At 37.0% G+C, this 17,859-nt stretch overlaps 1 protein-coding gene across 4 annotated transcripts in view; it reads left to right on the top strand.

Moving 5' to 3' along the window:
* Window positions 1-17,859, top strand: part of NTRK2 (neurotrophic receptor tyrosine kinase 2) — a 435,747-nt gene that overhangs the window by 32,829 nt on the left and 385,059 nt on the right. The gene's annotated exons all lie outside the window — the stretch shown is intronic.

Genomic DNA, 17,859 nt, shown 5'->3' with positions numbered 1-17,859 from the left:
GCAACCAAAAATAGAGTCAAGGAAGATTTTTCAAAAGTTAAATTCTCAGACTATAACAGAAGAAGATGACCATGTTGCAAAGTTGAGCTTTGAAGTACTAAGGAGTCAGTGACTAACTTTCTTTCCGGGTTTTTGCCATTCATTCAATTTAATCCCTTTGGAAAGTTAAGAGAATTGGTGGCAGTGAGAGATAGGGAGTCTACACATTTCCTTGCTTATCCCAGAATACCACATTCTTCTTTTGCTTTCTTAGAGAAGAAAAACCCTTTTGGAGCCAAGCTTTGTCAAGAAAGTATGACTTGATATACTGTTCAGTCTCAAGAATTATGCAAGCTTTAGGATTGTGTGCGAAGGATAGGGAATATGTTTTATAAAGAATTGCATAAGAAAACCTAATTGGGGAGGCTTTAAGAATTAACTGCTCAACCCAGTATTTAAAAAAACTTCTTAAAGAGTGGGCATTGTGTGCATAACTTTTGATCTAGCAATACCACTACTAGGTCTGTGTCACAAAGAGGTGTTTTTTTTTTAAAGGGAAAAGAACCTATTTGTACATAAATATAGCAGCTCTTTTTGTGGTGGCAAAGAATTGGAAATTGAGGGGATGCCTCAGTTGGGGAATAGCTGAACAAGTTGTAGTATATGATTCTAATGGAATACTATCGTATTATAAGAAATGATGAACAGGATAATTTCAGAAAAAAACTGGAAAGACTTACATGAACTGATGCAAAATGAAGTGAGCAGAACCAGAAGAACATTGTACACACGAACAGCAATATTGTATGATGAATGACTTAGCTACTCTCAGCAACACAGTGATCCAAGACAGTTCCAAAGGACTCATGATGAAAAATGCCTCCAGAGAAAGAACTAATGGAGTCTGAATACAGATCAAAGCATACAATTTTCCACTTTCTTAATTTTTTTCATGTTGTTGTTTTTTGGTCTGTGTTTTCTTTCAAAGGATGACTAATGGGGAAAAAAGAGTGGGCAACGATCTGAGGTTGCTGTGACTTTAGTCAGGTGCAATGAGTAATAGAACAATGGAGCATTGGTTCAAATCAACATGTGTCAAGAAACATGGGAGTCACCATTAGGTGGCAGCCCAACATCTATCTATCTATCTTAGTCCTCCTGTTTCCTCTCAGAGCCTGGAGACAGTGGAGCCAAGGTCAAAGAATGGTGACTGGACAGCCAGGCACTTTGAATTTTTGTGAGCCAGAAAAGTAGGTACCAAGGCCTGTGCTCACCTCACTTCCCCACCTATTACCAAGAGGTTTGGTATTTTCATTCGGTTTCTTTTTTGTATTTCACTTGTGTCCAACTCTTTGTGACCCCATTTAGGGTTTTCTTCGAACAGATACTAGAGTGGTTTGCCATTTCCTTCTTCAGTTCATTTTACAGATGAGGAATTGAGAGGCAAACAGAGTGAAGTGACTTGCCCAGGGGCACAAAGCTAGTAAATGTCTGAAGTTGGTGCTCTATCCACTGTGCCCCCTAGTTGCCCATGGCTTGGTTTTTGAACTCTACACTTAGAGAAAGACCTATGGTCTGCTCTGTGAGACATCCCTCTGCTCAACTGGGTCAACAACAATACCTGTGAATGCTTATGGAAGTATGATCATAGGCTTTTAGAGTTAGAAGGCAGGCAGTCACCTTAATCCAATAAACATTCATCAAGGAGCAATAGAAAGAGCAATAGTTCTAGTCAGAGGTGTAAAACCTGTCTCTGACACTTACTTCTTGTATGACCTTGGGTGAGTTACTGAAGTTTGGTTCTCTTAACTGTAAAATTAGGGAACTGGATCAGCTGATATATGAAATCCCTTTCAGCTCTGGATCTATGGTTCTATGAGCTCTTCTGATTGCAAAGTGCCATGCCACTAATTGGTGGCAAAAATACAGAAATGAAATAGTTACTTCCACGAGGAGCTTATGTTCTGCTGGCATATATCTCTCAGATCATCTAGTCTAATCCTGTCATTTTACAGGTGAATGATGCCACCCAGTCTAGTGCTACTCTACAACTCACAATTATGGGTTTCAAGTTGAGTCCCAAAGGCAGTGACTACTATCCAAGATTCAAAGTGCTATGTGGGATGTAACTCCAAAAGTCATACCTGATAAGTCCCACTGGTTCATTTGCCTTTAGATCTAAAACTGGAGCAGCTAGGTGGTGCAGTGCATAGATAACAGGCTTGGATTCAGGAAAAACCTAAGTTCACATCTGTTCTCAGACACTTACTAGCTGTATGACCCTGGGTAAGTCACTTAACCTTATTTGCCTCAGTTTCTTCATCTCTAAAATGAGCTGGAGAAGGAAATGTCAAACCACCTCAGTATCTTTGCCAAGAAAACCTCAAAATGGGGTCAAAAAGAGTCAGACACATCTGAAATGACCCGCCCCCCCCAACAACAACAGCAACAACAGCATTGACTGAAATGGCATAAAAAATAAGTTGCTCTCTCCCCTAATCTGGGGCATACTCTCCTACAAATGGACATGGCATTGGTGGGAAAAGTAGGCATGTGTATATATATATATATACACACACACACATATATGCATATATATATACATATACATATACATACATACATACATACATACATACATATATATATATATATATATATATATATATATATATATATATATATATATATATATAAAATAGGCTGGCAATTAGGTACACTTGTAAGGAACACAGATAGTCCATGCAATTCATACCTGGGACTCCAGAGTCCTTATGTCCTTTCTTTTTTCTGATATCCTCATGCTTCCCCATCCCACCTCAGCTGAGGTTCCTGGGCAGGTTTCTGATCTGGGCTCTGTGGTCCTGCTTCTATATGAAGTTTGACTTTTAACTGCCAGAGCTCATTATTTTTGAATACATAGTTGGCTCTCTTCTTTGCTGCCAAGGGTCATTCTCCTTGAAGGTGCTTCCAATGATAGACTCTTTTATTCCCTGGCCATGCTAATTTACTCAGTTTGACTCCTCTTTAATACATAGCTGATTCTCTTCTCCACTATCAAAATCCACTTTCCTCATAGCTGCTTCCTTGATTCTCTATGCTCCTTTTTAGATGTTGTGTTTCGACTAGACAAATAGCTCTAATGCAAAATTCTGTGGCTAATATGGAAGGGGGAAAGGGAGAAATATTAACTTTCTCTTGATGCCCTTTGGTAGAGCACAAGAAAAAAAGGCAAAGAGTAATCCTCTCTCAAGAATTGAGGTCTTCCCTCATAAACTGGCTGCCTTCTAGACTACCAGGCATCACCCTGAGCTCTCCTGCCTTGATTGTTTCCAGAGCCAAAAAGCTTATTTTATTTTTGTTTTGTTTTGTTTTGCGGGGCAATGGGGGTTAAGTGACTTGCCCTGGGTCACACAGCTAGTAAGTATCAAGTGTCTGAGGCCGGATTTGAACTCAGGTCCTCCTGAATCCAGGGCCGGTGCTTTATCCACTGCACCACCTAGCCGCCCCCCTAAAAAACTTATTTTAAAAAAAATCTTTTTTTTGAATTTGACAAAAAAACCCCACAACAAATGAACATTTCCATATACAGAGAAAACAGAAAAATATTATTTATGAGACAGTAAATCTCTATTATATACAACTTGTTTTTTCAAAGTATGTAATCAGTTCAACACATTAGTTTCAAAGCTGTCTGTCTCCCTCAGAATTTCTTTATTTTCTTTGCTTTTTAAAGATGCTTTAATGAACCTCTTTTCTCCTTTTTTTTGGGAGGGGGTCACTAGAACTTGGAACTCAAGAACACATTTATAGCATAGACATTTGTTAGATTCCCTTCTTTTCTTAATTTTGCGAACAGTTTATATAATATTGAAATCAATTATTTTTTGAATGTTTGGTAGAATTTGCTTGTAAATCCATCTGGCCCTGGGGTTTCTTTCCTTTGGGAGTCCTTTTTTTTTCTTGTTCAGTTTCTTTTTTGGTATTGCATTACTTAAATTTCTGGGTTTTATTAATTGGCATATTTAGTATTTAAAAAAATATTTAGTGTTTTAAATTTTAGTATTTTAGTATTAATTAATTCATATTTTAGTATTAAATTTAGTATTTTTTAAAACATGCATTCATTCCATTTAAGTTATTTTGTTGGCATATAATTGGACAATATATAGTTCTATTCATTCATTTATTTATTTGCTTGTTTGTTTATTAATTAATTAATTAATTAATTAATCTATCTATCTATCTATCTATTTATTTATTTGCAGGGCAATTAGGATTAAGTGACTTGCCCAAGGTCACACAGTAAGTGTCAAGTCTGAGGCCAGATTTGAACTCAGGTCCTCCTGAATCCAGGGCCGGTGCTTTATCCACTGTGCCACCTTGCTGACCCCAGGAAGTCTTTCCTAATCCCTCTTAATCCAGTGCCTTCCCTTAATTGATTATTTCCAATTTCTCCTGTACATAATTTGATTGTACATAGTTATTTGCATATTGTCTCTCCCATTAGATTGTGAATTTTTTGAGAGTAAGGACTATCTTTTACCCTTCTTTATATTTCCAGCACAGTGGCTGACACATAGAGGGCTTAATACTAGTACATATTTAATACATAGTGCTTAATAAGTGTTTATTTATTGACTGATTGACTAATTCAGTGAACCATCTTTAGGCTACCCTAGCAAGTTCCTGGCATATTTGTGAGTCCTCATGTTGACTTTCTTTGCAGGACCCCTTTTGCAGAGCCCTCAGGCTTTCTTTTTATGAATTTCTGAACTGGATAAAGGACTTAATATAGTTGCTCTTTAAATTTTTTTTGTTTGTTTTTTGTTTTTGTTTTTTGAGGGTTTTTTTTTTTGTTTTTTTAGTGAGGCAATTGGGGTTAATTGACTTGCCCAGGGTCACACAGCTAATAAGTGTCAAGTGTCTGAGGCCGGATTTGAACTCAGGTACTCCTGACTCCAGAGCCAGTGCTCTATCCACTGCGCCACCTAGCCACCCCATCTCTTTAAATTTTTTGATCATTATTTGGTCTGGTGCTCTTTTTTGATATCGTTTTCTAAAGTATATGTGTCAGAACTCCTATTCTTTAACAGCATTCATGGAGCCATCTTTACTGGAACTCTACATGTTTGTTTATTAAAGGCTACCTACATTATGGCCAATCTTTGGGAAGGGGGTCCTGACCAACTCTCTCCCCATTTCCCTACTACACAGACATTTGCCATCTTCACTCAGAATCACCTTTGTTAACTTAGCCATAGAATAGACTTGGGAAGGCTACAATGATCATGTGATGAAAGGAAATCTAGTCTATAGTATTGTCTCTGTCCAATGTTGCTGATTGCATGAAGATAACTATTTCTACAGAGAATCAGTGGTGATGGGGTGGGGTGGGGATGGCTTTTTTTCTAGAATCCCACTTTTGTTAGGAGAGTAATTTAAATGAAAAGGTAAATTAAGAGGATGTCACTTTAATTACTATATTTTTTTAAACATTAGTTTAACATTCTTTAAAAAAAGTTTTGAGTTCCAGAGTCATTCCTTCCTTTTTACTCCTCCCCCACCCATTGTGAAAACAAACAAGATGATATCAATTATACATATAAAATCATACAAAATATATTTCCCTATTATCTATATCATAAAAAAGCAAAAAAAAAATAAAGCAAGACAATTATACTTCAGTTTGCATTCAGTTCATAAGTTCTATCTCTGGAAGTGTATAGCATTTTTTCATCATGAGTCCTTTGGAATTGTCTTGGATCATTGTATTAATCAGAATAGCAAAGTCATTTGTAGTTGATAGTTTTTTTTTTACAAAAGTTATATTTTAATATTCAACATAACATATCACATAGCATTATAATATAGAATGGTGTAGTATGATAAATTATATTATACTATTCTATTATAGTATAATGAAGTTTTTTTTATGAGATATTTTATTTTTTCCGTTACATGTAAAGATAGTTCTCAACTTTTGTTTATACATGTTTTACAATTTCAGATTTTTCTCCCTCCCTCCCCTCCCTCCCCCCTCCCCTAGACAGCAGGTAATCTGATATAGGTTATATCTATATATCTCTATACATATACATATAGATATATATATATACACACATATATATACTCATAATAACATTAATCCTATTTCTGCATTAATCCTGTTACAAGAGAAAGAATCAGAGCAGTGATGCAAAACCTCAAAATAGAAAAAAAAAACAACAGCACCCAAAACAAAAGAAATAATATGGTTCAATCAGCATCTATACTCCACAGTTCGTTCTTTCTTTTTTTTTCTTGGATTTGGAGATCCTCTTCTATCATGAGTTCCCTGGAACTCTTCTGTACCATTGCATTGGTGAGAAGAATATAGTCCATCACAGTAGGTCAACACTCAATGTTGATGATACTGTGTACAATGTTCTTCTGGTTCTGCTCATCTCCCTCATCATCAGCTCACGTAAGACCCTCCAGGTTTCTCTGAACTCTTCCTGCTCATCATTTCTTACAGCACAATAGTATTCCATTGTATTCATATACCACAACTTGTCCAGCCATTCCCCAATTGATGGGCACCCCCTCAACTTCCAATTCCTTGCTACCACGTAAAGAGCAGCTATAAATATTTTTGTACATGTGGTTCCCTTTCCCCCTTCCATGATTTCTTTGGGCAAAAGACCCAAAAGTGGGATTTGTAGTTGATAGTTTTTACACCATTGCTGTTACTGTGCACAATGATATCCTGGTTCTTTTTACTTCACTTTTGCATTATTTCATATTTTGCCATGCTTTTCTGAAACCACCAACACCCCCTAATCACTTCTTATAGCACAATAGTTCTCCATCAAAATCATATATCACAACTTGTCCAGCCATTCCCCAACTGATGAACATCCTCTCAATTTCCAGTTCTTTGCTACCACAGGTCCTTTTCTCTCTCTTTTTAAAAATCTTTTTTGATACACACCTAGTAATGGTATTGCTGGATCAAAGGGTATGCACAGTTTTATATCCCTTTGGGAATAGTTCCAGATTTTTCCCCAGTATGGTTGGAGCAGTTCATAAAAACACTAACAGTTCATTAATGTACTTATTTTCCCTCATCCCCTCCAACATTTGTCATTTCTGATAGGTGTGGGGTAGTAGCTCAGAGTTGTTTTAATTTTCCTTTCTCTAATCAATAGTGATTTAGAGCATTTTTCATAATACTTTGAAATTTTTGATAGCTTGCTTTCTTTCTCTTTTTTTTTTTTTTAGAAAACTGCCTGTTCATATACCTTGTCCATTTATCACTTGAGGAATGGCTCTTACTTTTAGTTATTTATTCTTTTGGTGAGGCAGTTGGGGTTAAGTGACTTGCCCAGGGTCACACAGCCAGTGTCAAGTGACTGAGGCCAGATTTGAACTCAGGTCCTCCTGAATTCAGGGTTTGTGCAGTCACCTGGCTGCCCCTACTTTTATAAATTTGACTTAGTTTCCAATGTATTTGAAAATAAGGCCTTTATCAGGGAAACTTGCTGTAAAAATTTTTGATATTACTTCATTGTCTGTGGTACCTTTTAGCAAAATGTAGTTTTCACAATTATCTTTTTTTTTTTTTTTTGTGAGGCAATTGGGATTAAGTGACTTGCCCAGCTTCACACAGCTAATAAGTGTTAAGTATCTGAGGTCATATTTGAACTCAAGTCCTCCTGAATCAAGGGCTGGTGCTCTATCCACTGCACCACCTAGCTGCCCCAATTATCTTTTAATTATATTTATTTTTGATTTGTCTGAAATCATGATGGTTACCCCTGCCTTTTTTATTATAGCTGAAGTATGATAGATTCTGCTCCGGCCATTTATTTTTAACTCTGTGTGTGTCTTTGGAATCTGGTTTCTAATCCATTCTGCTATTTGCTTCCATTTTATGAGTTAGCTCATTCCATTCACATTCAGTTATGAATACTGTGTATTTGCCTCCATCTTCTTTTGTTTTGTTTATCCTTTTCTCTTTCTTTTTATCCTGTCTTCTCTCAGAAGTCCGTTTTGCTTCTGATCACTGCCTGCCTTAAATTATCATACTTTTTATCTCCCCCATATCTCTTATTCCCTTCCCCTCCTGTTTCCTTATTAAGATAGATTTCTGTTCCCAAATGAGTGTGTATATATATTCTTCCCTCTTTGAACCAATTTTTTATGAGAGTGAGGTTTAAGCATTGCCCACCCCCATTTTCCCCTTTACTATAGAAGCTTCTCCTTGCATACCTCTTTTATGTGAGAAAATTGTCCAGATTCTACCTTTGCCTTCTCCCCAGCGCATCCCTCTTTCTCACTCCTACATTTTAAAAAAAGATCATTCCCATCATAACTGACAAACACCTATGCCCTCTGTCTATGTAGACTCCTTCTAATTACTCTAACAAATTATCATGATGAAGTTCTTAGGAGTTCAGTGTATCATCTTTCCATATAGGAATACAAACAGTTTAACTTTATCAAGTCCTTTGTGATTACTCTTTCATGTTTACCTTTTTTATGCTTCTCTTGAGTCTTAAATTTTCTATTCAGCTCTAGTCTTTTCCTCATGAATGCTTGGAAATCCTCCATTTAATTAAATATCCATTTTTTCTCCTGAATGATTATATTCAGTTTTGCTGAGTTATTTTTGGTTGTAATCTTGGATCCTTTGCCTTCTGGAATATCATATTCTAAGCCCTCCACTCCTTTAATGTGAAAGCTCTAAATTTTACGTGATTCTGACCATAGCTCTACAATATTTGAAATGTGTCTTTTTGACTGCTTGCAATATTTCTCCTTAACCAAAGAGCTCTGGAATTTGGCTATAATATTCTTGGGAGTTTTCATTTTGGGATCTCTTTTAGGAGGTATTCAGGTGTTTTTTTTCAATTTCTATTTTACTCTTGAGCTAAGATAATATATTTTCCTTGATAATTTCTTGAAAAATGATGTCTAGGCTCTTTTTTAGATCATGGCTTTTAGGTAGTCCAATAATTATTAAATTATCTCTCATTGATGTGTTTTCCAGGTCAGTTGCTTTTCTGATGAGATATTTCACATTTTCTTTCATATTTTTCATTCTTTTGAATTTATTTTGTTTCTCGATGTCTCATGGAGTCATTAGCTTCCACTTGCCCAATTCTAATTATTATTTCTTTGGGGTGGGGCAGTGAGGCTTAAGTGACTTGCCCAGGGCCACATAGCTAGTAAGTGTCAAGTGTCTGAGACCAGATTTGAATTCAGGTCCTCCTGAATCCAGGGCAGGTGCTTTATCCACTGTGCCACCTACCTCCCCCCACCCCTTCTCATTTTTTAATGAGATTTTGTACTTTTTTTTCCATTTAGCCAATTATGCATTTTATTTTTTGTTTTGTTTTGGGTTTTTTATGGGGTAGTTGGGGTTAAGTGACTTGCCCAGGGTCACACAGCTAGTAAGTGTCAAGTGTCTGAGGTCAGATTTGAACTCAGGTCCTCCTGAATCCAGGGCTGGTGCTCTATGCACTGCGCCACCTAGCTGCCCCTCAATTATGTATTTTAAAGAGTTCTTTTCTTCAATGAATTTTTGTGCCTCTTTTACCAGTAGTCCAATTCTATTTTTAAGGTGTTACTTTATTCAGTATTTGTTGTGCCTCTTTTACTAAGCTATTAATTTTTTTCATAATTTTCTTGTATCACTCTCATTTATTTTCCCAATTCTTTCTTTATTACTCTTATCTCTTTCTTTAACTCTTCTAGGAATTCTCATTGAGTGTGGGTCTTATTGGCCTTGGGTCCAGTTACTATTTTCCTTTGAGGCTTTGCTTATAGCTGTTTTCACATTATTATCTTATAAGTCTATGCCTTGGTCTTCCCTGCCACAGTAGTACCTTTGTGTGTTCAAGTTCTCTTTGTGTTGTCTGTTCATTTTCCCAGTCTATTTCTTGACTTTGAACCTGATGTTAAAGCTGCACTCTGCTCACTTTATGCTGCTGTTTTTAGAGCTAGTTCTGGGGGGTCTGGAAGTTTTCAGTGCTTCCAGTGTGATGTTATTCTGGGAGAGGTATGTTCACTGCTCTCCTGATCTGTGCTTTGCTCACCTGTAGGCTCCTGCTCTCTTGCAGCCACAATTACTAGTGCTACTCTTGGCCTTGGAACTATGACCAGTTCCACTGCTATCCTGCAGCTGCAAGCACTAGTGTTCCCCTTGGCCCTGGAACTGTAACCAGGGCCCTTGCTCCCTTGCAACCAATCATAAGTGCTCATCTCTGCCCTTGAGCTGAGACCCAGATCTACTTATAGGCAATAGAATTACCAATTTGTGCCAGCTATATATACCCAATGCTAGCAAAGGGTCCCCTTTAATTTATTTCTGACTAGTTGTCTGACCCCTTATTGTCACTGGGCTGAGAATTCCCAAAGCTGTTGTTGCTATCTTAGCTGCCTCTAAGGTCTATGGCTGATGCTCTTGCTGTTCTCCTGGCCAGTCCCCATCCCAGTGTTACAGACCTCTTTTATGGGCCTCAGTTGTCTTAGGTTGGATAAATGACTCCCTCTGACTTTTCATTGGCTCTGCTGCTCCAAATTTGACTTGAGGTCTTATTTTAAAGTTGTGGGAGGGGAATGTTGGGAGAGTTCAGTTCAGTCTCAGCCTGTACTCTGCCATATTGACTCTGTCCTACTTTAATCACTTTAGAAGCTGTGCATTAGAGTGCAAAGAACACTGGTCTCATACTCAAAGACAAATTTGGGTCCTGCCTCTGCTCCTTACTAGCCTTGTAACCCTAGGCAAATTCCTTTCCTTGTCTGAATCTGTTTTGATATCTGTAAAATGGGTAGAAAAACACCTGTATCACTTACCATTCAGAATTAGCATGAAGTTCAAATGAAACGATGTATATAGAGTAGTTTGTGATCATAAAGTCTTGTATCAAAGCCAGAAGTGATTAATGTTGGTGGTTCCTATTGATCATACTCAAACAATTTGGTAATATCATTAGAATTTGTTGTTCAAGACTGGTGATCCTGTTTCTAGCCCCAAAGATGTCTCGGTATCCCTCTTTATTACCATGCCATGAGGTCTGGAATCCTATACTGCTTATTCTTCTTGGTGGTATTATTTTCATACATTATAGACCACAGTGTTTATGTGGATATCTTTGTGGCTATTAATTTCTTCCTGTATCACTTTTCTCTGTTTATTATTTTTTTCCCAAAGAAGTGCCAAAATGCTCTTAGCATACACCCTTGGGAGCTCTTCCTGCCCAACATTACTTAGTCTTGTCACAAAACCATAGGATTGGGTGGGAAGGAGGCACAGATACCATAATTTTTCCACAAGTGGCCAGTGACTGCAGGATTCCACAACTGTTTTTTTTAGCCTAAATGGAAGATATTACTATCTCTCCAAGTTGTTTTCTGCATTGAGAAGCAAAATCTAGCCTGGCATTGTGGGAAAATTTCAGACATATATAGTAAACTTTTATGAATCAAGAAACAGAGAGAAATCGTATCAGGGATTTGACTGGTTGTTCTGCAGTTCAGGGCATTAGCACAGCAGGAAAGGTAACTCAGTGAAACAATGGAGGTAGAGCCATATTTGTGTCACCAGAGAACCTGTTGGTCTTGCCCACTGTAGGGACACCTGAACTTAGTTTATTTGTGTAGGAGAAGCAAGGAGAACAGTGCTGGTAGAAATGTTACATACAATCCCCTCCTGGCATTCTTTTAAGGGTGGCAGTAGTCCCAGATGGCACCGATTGGGCACATTGCTTCCTGAAGGTTTAAGTTCATAAAATTGGCTTTCCTACTTAAATGGAACTCCAGCAAGGGCAGAAGTTCTGGGGCATTAATTTGATAATAATAGCCTTACTTACCCTTCATGCCTTGGTGCTTTCCTTTCATTGCTTTGCTGTGTTAACATAAGGCAGGATGTTCCAGTATTTCCCAAACTGTCCCTCCCTCCCCATTCAGAAAATAGAATCATGTAGGGAAGGGGGATGCAGAAAAATAGCTTTAATAGTTTGCTTCTGCAAACATACCACTTAAGGAGATGGTAACCAATAAGCCTTTATTAAGCACCTACTATGTGCTGGATCCTAGGATCCAAATACAAAGAATGAAACAGTATCTGCTTCAAGGAGCTTTACATTCTTATGTCTACGCTTTCTAATATATTTAATACTTTTGGAATTTTAATTCAGGAATGTAGAGAGATACACAGTTGTTTTTCAAATGGAATCTTATCCAATGAGCATTTTTAAAGTGCCTACTGTATGCCAGGCATTGTTAGATTTGAAGGATATAAGGATTAAATGAAAAACTGTCCCTGTCTTCAAGGATCATATCTTTTAATCATTGGATTATCACATGTAGAGTGATAGGTATATATGGAGGAGTAAGTGAACTCTAATAGCTAGCAGGATCAGGAAAGGCTCCATATTCAAGGTGGTACATTAACTGAGCCTTGAAAAAAGGAGGGATTCTAAGAGGAAGAGGTGGGGAGCCAGAAGGGAGAGCATAGAGATGTGAAATGGAACACAAAGCTGGTTTGGTTGGATGTGAAAGGAAGTAAAAGGGAGTAATGTGCAATTAGACTGGAAAAGTAGACTGGTCCAACTTGGAAGGACTTTAATGCCAAGCTGAGGGCTCTGTATTTTTTCCTAGAGGTAATAGGACTCATTGAAAGCTCATGAGCAAGGAGCATGATTAGATTTATGCTTTAGGAAGATTATTTTTTTAAACATTGTTCTTGCTGTATGCATAGGTGTATACTCAGGTGTGTATGTGCTTTTAAAAATTAAATACCAAGAATCTCCACTTTATATTGTGGTCAATGCAAACAATTCAACATGTGATTCTAGTATGCATACAAAATTCCATTTCCTTCTACCTTCTTTTTATTATAATTGCTCATTTCACATTGATGTAGCACTATAAAATGTACAATATGTTTTCTCATAAATAATCCTTTGGGGTAGGAAGTATAAATATTCTGTTATTCATCCAAGCAACCAAAGCTTTGCCTTACATTGGGTTCACCATGACTGGATTCTTTCTTGGAAACCTCTTATAGAGTATATCTATTCTTTGGAATTTCTCCTGGAAATACCAGAATTTAGATCCTGTCTAGGTTGCACAACAAAAGTAAAAAGGATCCTCTCTTCCCAATCACTGAGAAGAAGATAATGAGACCTTGAATGTGGAACCAGTTTATTTAATTTGGGGGGCCTCTAGATGGTACAGTAGATAGAGTGCCAGGCAAAGAGTCAGAAAGTCTTATTTTCATGAGTTCAAATCTGGCCTCAGACACCTACCAGCTATGTGATCTGGACAAGTCACTTAACTCTGCCTCTCAATTCCTCATCTGTAAAATGAACTGGAGAAGGAAATGGCAAACCATTCCAGTATCTTTGCCAAAAAACACCCAAATGGGGTCATAAGGAGCTGGACACAACAACAACAACAACAAATTGCTTAACAACCAAAAAACAAATCAACAAACACATGTATGATTCACAACTGAGCCCATAAGCCATTAAGACAACTTCTATTTCTCTAGTGGAGGATGGAGTGCCTCCACCTTCCCCAGAGAGTAATGTAGCCCTTCAGATTTGTATAGAAATACTTTGAATTCTCCTCTCCCTCTAAAGGAGAAAGAAGATAGTTTTATTAGAAAGTCAAGCAAGCCACCTTTCCAATGAGTGCCATATGTTAGAGACTTTTTAATAGTTTTCCAGACTCATAGTAGCACCCTGGATGAGCCACCCTCCTCCCTGACAAAGCAAAAGGATAGACTTGGAGTTAAAAGACTTGACCTCTGCTTTCCTCTACTTTAGTAGCAACTTTTTCCTTTTTCACAATAATAAACAGGCCTTAAGAGAGAGCCTAGCTTAGTCCCAGTCCTTATTTAGATAGAAGGTAAACACTTTCATTGAACAAATAAACTAAAGAAAATTAATGTGCTATTCCTTAATATACAAAGATTATCCTGTTGATCTACTGTAAATAGAGAGTGAATGTGCACAAAACCACAGAATCTCAGAGTTGAAAAAGGACCTCAGAGGCCATGTACTCCCAGACAAGTGGTTATTCATCTTTTACTTAAAGACCTCCCATGAGTAGGAATCCATTTCCTCTTGAGGCAACCCATTCTACTTTTGGATCGCCCTAATTGTTAGAAAATTCTCCCATACTGCAGGCCTAAATGGGCTTCTTTGCTATTTTTACTCAGTCCTCCAACTTGTGCCCTCTGAGACAGTTTGTATCAATTCAACACATAGTTGTCTTTCACTGAATATAATGGAATACTACTGTGCTGGAAGAAAGGATGCAGGGGATGGTTTCATCAAAACTTGGGGAGACTTTTGTGAACTGATATGGAGTGAAGTGAGCAAAAACAGAGGACAATTTATGCCATTGTTAAAATGACCAACTTTGAAAGACTAATCCCTCTTATTTTTAATAGCATGCATTTTTTAATTGATTAGCTGGGGGTAAAGGGCAGAATGGGGGAGCAAAGTAAAATGTATGGTGGGGTGCAATGAGGAGGGTTTTTAACTTCATTTTTTATAAATATGCATATTTCATTTGGCAGAAAATGTTCTTTTCCATGACCTTCAGGTATTATTTTGTGATGAACCAAGTTATATTTAGGTTGAGGAGTATTGAGGAATATAGGAATATTTTTGAGTCTTGCTCAGGGTGGACAAATGATTTATCCTAATTCAAACGGCCATAAAGGAAGTTTGAGAAATCAAAGGAGGTTTCACAAGAGAAAGAGATAGGCCAGAAATAGTTAAAGTAATAGGCCTTTATTTGGGTGCATTTTAATTCACATAAGGATACTACATATAGGGTACAGGTTTTGGGAGATAGGGTTGAGGTTAAAGACAATCAGTGATATTCCCAGTAATGTCAGTGGAATTTAATATCCTTCCAGTAGTAGGAAAGGAAGGATGGAATATAAGCAAACAAAAACACTTCACAAAATAAATGGGTCAATGGAAAGCAGTTTTTGTCAGTCAGTGAACTGTGTTACAAGCATTGCAGTAAGTACTGAGGATAAAAAGAAAGGTAAAAGAGAGTCCCTGTTCTGAAGGAGCTCATAGTCTAATGGGGGAGACAACATGCAAACAACTAGGTACAAATAAATTGGAAATAAACGTCAGATGAAGTTATCGATGTGGTTTTCTTTTGTTTGTTTTTAGTGAGGCAATTGGGGTTAAGTGACTTGCCCAGGGTCACACAGCTAGTAAGTGTTAAGTGTCTGAGGCCGGATTTGAACTCAGGTACTCTTGACTCCAGGGCCAGTGCTCTATCCACTGCGCCATCTAGCTGCCCCATATTGATGTGTTTTTAAAAGAAATATTTTTATGCAAATAATCCCTGATAAAAGGTGGGATATCTCCATATTTTGAACAGTAATTCAGGAGTCCAGTCTGTAGACTTTGTCAGGACTGCACTTCAAAAAATCTAACTAAAAATTTGACTAGAAGTAGGCCTCAGGTTAGATCTCCTATTTAGGAACATATCCTGTAGCTATTATGTCACGCTTATAGATGACAGATACAATCTGAAAAGTATCTTATCCAGTTCCCTTATAGGTCAAGTAAAATGTCAGTTTACTAATGAGGGAGGGGGAGTGTTCTTTGTTTCTATAGACTTGGATATTTCTCAACTAAGTGTTAGAGCCTCTCTGAGGACCATAATTAAGTAGGGCAGGGCTGTGTAATATTTGATGTTTCAAGTTCTATTGTCAAAACTTAATCCCTCTGGCTAACCAAAGACTTTGATCTCCATTAAAAAGTCCCAAGACAGATAAAAATTTAAGGTGCCATTAGTCATTTATTTATTCCCTAGTGGAAATTAAGAGTATGAGGGCAGATTTTGATATGGAGTGAAAGATAAAATGCCTGAACTTGCTGGGAGGGAAGAGAAGAGATACCCAAAGAGGGAAGAAACAGTGAGAAAATGAACCATTTTCTTTCCTAGCAGGATTTCTGCAAGTAATATTTATTAGGTATCTATTCAAGGCCTTGTACCAGTTGCTATGGGATCACCAAGAAGTCTAAAATATGGTCTCTTACAATCTTAGTAGGTGATAGGAGACATATAGAAACAATTTTAATATAAATCATTTGTCTGATGTGTCATATTAATGCTATGGACCCTCAAAGGATGTTATCTTGACATATCTTTGTGCCTATTGTATCCCTCAGTAGAGTGAAAGTGTCTTGAGGACAGGAACTGTTTCATTCATATCTTTGTACCACCTAGGTCCTGGCATATTTATTTGCATATGTTAGGAGTTCAATAAATTTTTGCTGAATTTAGAGATCATTCTTGTCTTCGGTGGTCAGGATAAGCTTCATGGAGAAACTCAGAGTATCATGGGATTTACAGTTGGTAGAAACCCTAGAGAGAATCAAGTCCAACTACTTTATTTTACAAATGAGGAAACTGAGACAGAGATTAAGAGGCCTGTCCCATATCACATAGATCATTGTAAACAGAAGAGATAGTATTTAACCCCAGGTTTTCTGATTCCAAACCTCCATCTGCCAACCTAGGTCATATAACCAGAGTTAGAAGAAACTTTATGGGTCATTGAGTCTAACCCCTTCATTTTATAGTTAAGGAAATGGAAGCCCAGAGATCAGATAGGCAGTAAATAGCAGAGGTGGGATTGGATCCTCACTCCCCAGTTCCCAACAGATTGCTTGATCATGCTTTTTTCTATATAATTTATTTTTCATGTTAAAGTAATTTATCACTGGCTCTAAAACTTTTTAGAGCCAAATATATATTTGGGTGTTCTGATGCCACTTAAAAATATTTTATAGTATGATAATAATTTATTAGGATGACTGATTTATAAGAATAAGAATCACATTCCAAGAAACTATCTTAAATTTTTCTTTCATACCTAAAAAATTCTATGTATTCAAAAGTTAGAATTGCAATTCAACCCAATTTAACAAAGCATTTATTAAGTGCTTATTACGTACCCATCACTGTGCTAGGCCCAGGGAAAACAAATATAAAAATGACAAAAATACCCAATAAAGGAAAACAAACAGTGAAATGAAATGAAAATAAATAACTGAAAATGATGCATTCATTTGGTTATACTGATATGAGATTGATATTTTATTAGAGTTTAAGGAAGGGAATAAGCATTTATAGAGACCTATTGTGTGCTAGCCATGGTGCTAAAAGCTCTTTTACAAATATTATCTCATTTGAAGATATGAGAATGAATGGGTAGCCTTTGAGATATGACTAGTGATTATATATGGTGTATGTGTGCCTGCATGTGGGTGGGTCAGTATATATTGAATACATGTGTATGTATACATAGACATACATATAAATTTGTATTATATATACCTAATATACATGTGTATGTATATATGCATATATTACATATATTGCAAACATACATCCATACACATATACATTTGGTTTCTTATGGCATCTTGTTACCTTAAAAAGGAGGAGTGATCTCAGAGATTTGAAAGAACAACTTCCTAGTAATTATCCCTCCGTAGAATTTTCCATGTGATTGTCTAGATTCTGATTATTCAATCATTCACATTATTTCCTTCCTAATTAATTAAAAACATTCTCCAAACATAAAGTGCCTCCTTTGGGTAAGTGGCACTGGTAGAGAGATGAAAATAAATCAAAAAGATCTCCTGCCCTCAGGAAATTTACAATCTAGCAATATGGTGGTAGTGTTAGGGCAGAAGGCCTACCTGATCTAGAGTATTTGAATGGAAAACTTGCTTCTTTCTCTTCATGCTTTCTTTTGTATTGCAGCTAAAGAAATTTGGATGAGCCATTTGAAATGACAGAAAGACTACTAATCTAGAAATTTATCTCTGTGTTTTGTTA

Source organism: Dromiciops gliroides, chromosome 1 (genome assembly GCF_019393635.1).
Source record: "Dromiciops gliroides isolate mDroGli1 chromosome 1, mDroGli1.pri, whole genome shotgun sequence".
In the NCBI taxonomy this organism is placed as follows: Eukaryota; Metazoa; Chordata; class Mammalia; order Microbiotheria; family Microbiotheriidae; genus Dromiciops; species Dromiciops gliroides.
Note: the sequence above shows the minus strand (reverse complement) of the source record. Positions and strands in the feature narration are given on the sequence as shown.